Source organism: Centroberyx affinis, unplaced genomic scaffold, assembly GCF_046629955.1.
Source record: "Centroberyx affinis isolate AG114_WGS23_722 - 3 ecotype Tasmania unplaced genomic scaffold, CSIRO-AGI_Caff_v1 ptg001249l_1, whole genome shotgun sequence".
Lineage (NCBI taxonomy): Eukaryota > Metazoa > Chordata > Actinopteri > Beryciformes > Berycidae > Centroberyx > Centroberyx affinis.
In genome coordinates, this window is record NW_027279760.1 from 43,603 (window position 1) to 50,131 (window position 6,529).

The following is a 6,529-nucleotide window of genomic DNA, read 5'->3' on the forward strand; positions in this document are numbered from 1 at the left end:
GTGTTTGTACTTGGCCGCATCCTTCTGCAGCAGGGAGTGGATGTGCTGCACCAGCTCCTTCTCAAAGGTGCGGTTCAGCAGGTGCTGCGGCCGGTACAGAGTCTGATCTCTGCCTCTGAAAAGTTCCACCAGGATGCATCTGATGGTAGACTCCTGCACCACAGCTATTTCCTGTGTTTGAACATAAGATTTTGGTTGCCTCACCTGAACCCAGTGCAGATGGAGCTTAAGTAGTTAGGGGTTTCTAATCTTTGACCTGGACTAATATCAATTTGCTGGTACTGTTGGCATGTGAGGAGCCAGTAGAAACAGACCTGTAATTTAAGGGTTCAAGTTTGGGGTCCCAACCTATAGTTTCACAAACACTTTCTTACACACTGTTTTATTTAGCTGAAGTAAACCTACTGTAGTCAGAAGTGGTTGGACAGCAGCAGAGTCACCAGCCCATGGTTGGGGAGGAGAAGACTGGAGAGCCCTGAAGCCGTACACAAACCCCTGGACTCCTCTCCCTCCTGCAGTTCCCTGGACACTGTGCAAAGACCGACCGTCCAGCCCATCAGTGACAGGCTTGGTCTCCGCAAACAGTTCTGTCTCAGGGAACTGCTTCATGAAGGCTGCCAGGCTGCAGTCGAGGGCCAGAGGGTTCTTGGCTAGCGAGATGCTGTCCGTCTTCACCTCCTCATAGTCGTCACCAACAAAGAAGGTGCCGTCCACCCACACCACATCCCTGTTGGACGAGCGGGGCTTGGTGACTCTGCTCCGGTGTTCCAGGATGTCCTGGTCAGTGATCCTGCGCAGAGCCTTCTGGAAGACCTTGGTGCGCCGGATCCAAGTTCCATACTGCTGGAACATTTTCTCCCGCAGAGACTCAGGGAGAAGCTGAGAGAACAGCCTGGTCTCCATCTCATCTCTCTCCCCAGGTGCTAAGAGCAGAAAAGAAGGATCAGTCAATCAGTGTCATAATACTGGGAGCAAAGAACAAGGAGGGGTGAAGCGGTGTCATCGTGGAGAGTATTTCTAAAGTAAAAAAAATCATGGGACCGGCCAGACCGCCATTCCTCCCCGCAACATGAATCTGGTTGTGTCGAGAACACCTATTGCATGAAGTGCAAGGTATTGTGGGATGTATAGCAATAAATGACCATAGCTTCTTCCATTTGATCACCTTGGTTCGAAGCACCTGACAGGTCGGCCTGCCCGCCTGGCTGGTACATAGTCAGGACGGCCTCGATGACTACATGCGGGATTGAGCAGAGGAGAGCAGGGTCTCTCATTGCCAGCAGTTTTTTCACCTACAGAAACAGACCAGGTATTTTTGTGAGAGGCAGTCCAGAAAGATTTAGACAAAGGACAATTTTTAGGAGTATTTTGTCAAGATAGGGCATTAGGGGTTCAACTCCCACTGGGACAATCCATTCTGAAAATGCATGTGCTCACAGTATTGCATGAAAAACATATCCAACAAATGGGATGCGATTGTCACTAACCCTAACCCTAACCCAGTGGTACCTGAATAGATGATCCAAAACTTTTCATGAGGCGGCTCTGGAGCAACACGGCGGCTCTCCTGGTGTTACACGGTGGAGGAGGGAGACTGGTATCCACGGCAACGCCTGGAACTCTCCGCAGGGTCTCCAGAGTCACAGCACTCATCTGGACAAGGAGAGGAGAGGTGATCACAATGAAGAAGAGAAGAGAAGAGAAGAGAAGAGAAGAGAAGAGAAGAGAAGAGAAGAGAAGAGAAGAGAAGAGAAGAGAAGAGAAGAGAAGAGAAGAGAAGAGAAGAGAAGAGAAGAACAGAGTTAGATAGTAGTAGTTGTAGTAAGGGTAGTAGTAGTAGCAGTAGCAGCAGCAGTATTAGTAGTAGTAGTAATAACAGTAGTATTAGTAGTACACCTACATGGAGGCACAAGGCCAGCAGTTGCTGCTGATCCAGCCGTCCGACACCAAAGCCGTTCAGTGGGTGGAGCTTCAGCATCAGCTGGATGAGCAGATCCTCCACTAGCTCACTGCTGACAGTGAGTGTAGCAGGGAGAGGGAGGCAGTCTGCTGCCGACAGACTCTGTCAAATCACAAGCTGGTGAGTGTTTGCATTTAATTCATCAGCTTTTATGTTAGAACTAACTGACTTCAAAATCTTTTCAACTTTTCTCCTCAGCTTGCATTTCTCTGATTTCTTTTCATAGCTTTCCTCCCTCTTCTCTGTCTTAGATCATTATTCTAAGATCACAGGACTAGTTTGATAGCCATTTTCAGGACACCATGGCTCTGACCTTTGAACTCTCACTATTGATTGTTGTTGGTGATGTAGGAATTTAAGCTTATGTTACTGTTGCAAACACATTAAGTCTTGAAAATGTCTAAAACTGTAAATGTTACCTACTGTTTGTTTTTTTTATATGAACTTTACTGAAATTATACGTGACTGCAAACACAGTGCTTCCACTGCAAAACTGTCATTCTGAAAACAATTCTGAATCGTTTTTGTCATCATACTTGACAGTTTTATGTTATTCATGCACTTTAAAAATGTGTCAGCTGAACAAAATTAAAATAGAATACAATAAAAACATAAACGAATCTAGACAGGATTAAGTTTAATTGAAAGTAAGTTGAACTCGTCTCACTCACCAGTCTGTCCTGGTTAGGTGACAGCTGATCTGGGACCAGCTGGGCTATGTTCAGAGCCACCAGGTGAGCAACAGATTGCTGGAGGATGGGTGAAGAGACCAACAGAGCTTTCTCCAGCACGGCTCTGGGCCCTAAAACCTCCTCCAAGCTGCCCAGGACGCACTTGGCCACCTGCAAATATACACCTTAGATATAATATGGTGGCAACATATAGGCCTACTGTTGATTTTACACTGCAATGCATTTTATTTTTTTGTTAACAAGTCATTCAATGTATTTTGACATAATATTTTCAACACATTAAAGGGGATTCCTCCTGCACTTGCAACATTTGAACATGTCGGCAGTACAGTATCACCTGGTAGTGCGCAGTGGGCTGGAGCAGACAGTTGGCCTCCTGCTTCTCCTCCATCACCTGGACCCAGGGGAAGGAGGGAGAGAGGAGGCGCTGTGTGTTCAGAAGGCCATGGGCCTGCAGACAATCTGCAGCCTCAAGGGCACAAGGGCTGATCTGGAGAGCACAGAAGACCAACATGAGACAACTTGAGTTTCAACCATGAAGATATAATGAAGTGGAAGCATGCATGTACTGTATAACTCACCAAGGGAGGGAGCAAAAAGGTGAGATTTGATAACTGTACATGTAATATAAGTCAATAAGTTTAATAGTTGAAGCATTACGTAATAAAATAATTCTGCAGAAGCCTGAACTGTAACTACTGGAGCATCTTGTGATTATTTTTGGATTCAAAGGTTCTCATTTCATATCACATTGAACACACATCCATGATAATGTACCTGAACTGCCAGCTGGGAGATGACTTGTTTGAGGGAGTAGCTGTGGACCAGCTCCGTCCAGGTCTGGATCCTGGTGTGGGTCTGGGCCTCAGCTTTCTCCACCTCAGAGGGACTGTAGTCCATGATCTCTACAAGGCAACCTGAACACCATGGAAAGTAACATACAGCATGGTATGATACAGCATTTATTCAAGTTATTCATTTATAGTACAATATTACTACAGAGAAAGACACCAATAGCTCAATGAAATGTTTGAGGCCTCAAAGAAATCCAGCAGGAGCCTTGACAGCAGACAGACTCATATTAGCTGTAACTCCCCCATGTGAGGCTGATCAGGGCCTGGTTTCCCAAAAGCATTTTAGTATTAACCAAAAGCATCTTGCTGCTAGGATGCTTTTGGGATCTTGATCCCAATACATTGCTATCTACAAAGAGAATTATCTGATTTCACCTGTTTTTCCCTCTTACAACATCAAATTTGTGTTACAAGAGGGAAAAGTGTCAAATTTGAGCTTTGCAGTGTAAGTCTAGCCATAGTGTTTCATTTGGTGACAATATAACTAACTGTAACGTAACATTTCACTGACACTTAGGATGCTACAGGTTAAGCAGTGAAATTAGATAAGTGAGTGAAAAAAATCATACCTTTGCAGGGTCTTGGAGAAGGTGGTTACTGATAAGTCAGTGGTGAATGCACGCTCAAAGCAACAGCAGACAACAAGGTGAAAACACAGTCAAACGCAGTCGTGAAGACGTGATGTGTACGCAGAGGGAATCCGTGTAAACTGACACACAAGGTGCATCTTGGACCCGAAACTCTGATTCCATAGATTCTAAACTCTACAACTCTCCATTGTGCCCTGTGACATCACAGTTCAATGTTGAAGAGATGCTGCTAAAATGGAAATGCTCTATTTTTATTGCTCAGTGTATTTATTTTGTATTGTATTTATTTACTTTATTTCATTTTATTTCATTTTATTTTATTTCTGGGCCAGTCCATGCTGGCAGCTTGGAGGAACAGGGAAAACAATAGGTGGGGTCAGTGGAGGCAGAGGATTTGACTTGATGCCGCTCCATTAAAAACAAAGACACAGACACAGATGACAATTAAGTACATGAGATAACAGTCATACAGCATACCATACATACAAAAACACATGTGCCAAATCCACACCTACACATTATCCTTACACTACGCAATATAAGAACTACTGAGTATAATAAGAGTGCCCACCCTTTAATAAAGTGACCTAATGTACAAAGGCCCTTCATTTACCTGACTTCTAATGCTTCCATTAAAAATCACCTAGCCTGCACATTCAGGTGACAAACTGTGTAGGAGCCATATGGAGGCGTGAGGTTAGACAGCTAATGCTCTGGTACCTCTTCCTAGAAGGAAGGGGTTTGAAGAAAGAACTGGCAGGGTGTGATGGGTTGGTGGACAGTTTCTCCCTGTGAATACAGGTGGAATATGGAGCTCACAGCCAGTGATCTTAGATGATGTGCTTGTAAGTCTCTCCAGCTGCTTCCTCTCTTGAGCTGTTGTATTGACATACCATGTTGTGATGGAGAGGGTTAGCACACTCTCAGTGAGCAGCCCTGTAGAAGTGAACCATAGCTTCCAGGGTCACAGCAAATTTACTGAGCTGATGCAGGAAGAAAAGTCTGTGATGGGCCTTGCTGATTATAAGGCTGGTGTTGGCCTCCCGCTTCAGTGTATGGGAGTTGGCAGGCCCAAGAAACTTCATGCTTTTAGGATTATATGCGTGCACAAGAGAGAATGAAGAAATACAAGGAACAAACTATCTTTTATTATTATTTATTAAGTATTTATTTCTGCTCAAAAGATTTATATAGATTTCCGGCATAGTTATCTCCCTGAACTTTCCTTTTTTATTTTTAATATTTATTTATTTATTTTTTCACCTCTCCTCTCCTCCACTTCCCTTAGCTCCTTTGTAAATAGGCCAATATATATATATATAAATTCTTAAACAAGGCAAGTTCAATTATGAGAGCACACCAGGGTTTGGTGGGAAAATGTTTTGTTTTGCTAATTCTGTACTATTTAGGGGCCGGCAGCATCTCCGCTGCTGCACATGCTTGACAATTGTGTTCGACCGGCATTACGGCTCCTCAAGGTGCCAGCTTACCTTTTTTCAGCTCTGTGCATGGCCTCCTTTCATCCCAGGAAATAAATACAAATATAGCAAGATAAAACACAACGTATGAATCACAACGCATAGGCTATATATGGTTAATATGCTCTTCTGACAGCAAACTGTGCAGTTAATTTAGTTTGTTCTTCCATGTTTGAGGCAAGTAAAATTGAAACAAACTGTTCTCACATTGTTCTCTGTAGTTACAGAGTAAGTTATATATATGCGGTGGTAGTTCTCCCCTAGTTACATGTACTTGCAGGGTAACTACAGGGTGTGCGGGCTGTAATCTAAAGCACAGTTAGTTCTCCCTTTGTTACATTTAGTTACAGGATAACTACAGGATACGCCGGCTGTAATCTTAAGTGTACATTGTATGCCTTGTATCATATTAAAAACCAAATCTTACATCCTTAACTTAAAACCTTTATTTAACATACTTCTTATTTCAAAATAAATTATAAACCTTCGAGGAACAAATAGCATTGAATTCTTTATTTCTTTGTTTTTCTTGCATTGCTTCCTCATTTTGTTCTTCTTTTTCATCTTCCTTTCCACTTCTGATGAAGATGACAGGGTTGAGGTTGAGACGAGGGGAAAGAAGCTGGTGCACCTTGGCCATATGTTGACCCTATAGAGAAAAACTGTTACTGTCAGTCTCTCGACCGTAATTTATAGTCTGAGATGTCTGGATTTCTGACAGCTATGATGTCTCCCACTTGGTGAGAAGCCATAAGAATCAAACTGTTGGCCACACAGGCGCAAAGTCATCATTGCTGGCATTCTAGATGTGAATAAATACAATATTAATGGGCTACCTAAGACTATACAAGAAATACTGTATAGCTAACTAAAATCAGCGTCTTGTTTCTAGTTTGTCAACAAACCATTACAAATATGTGGCACAATAATAATGGAAAAGTTGAGGTTAATTTCC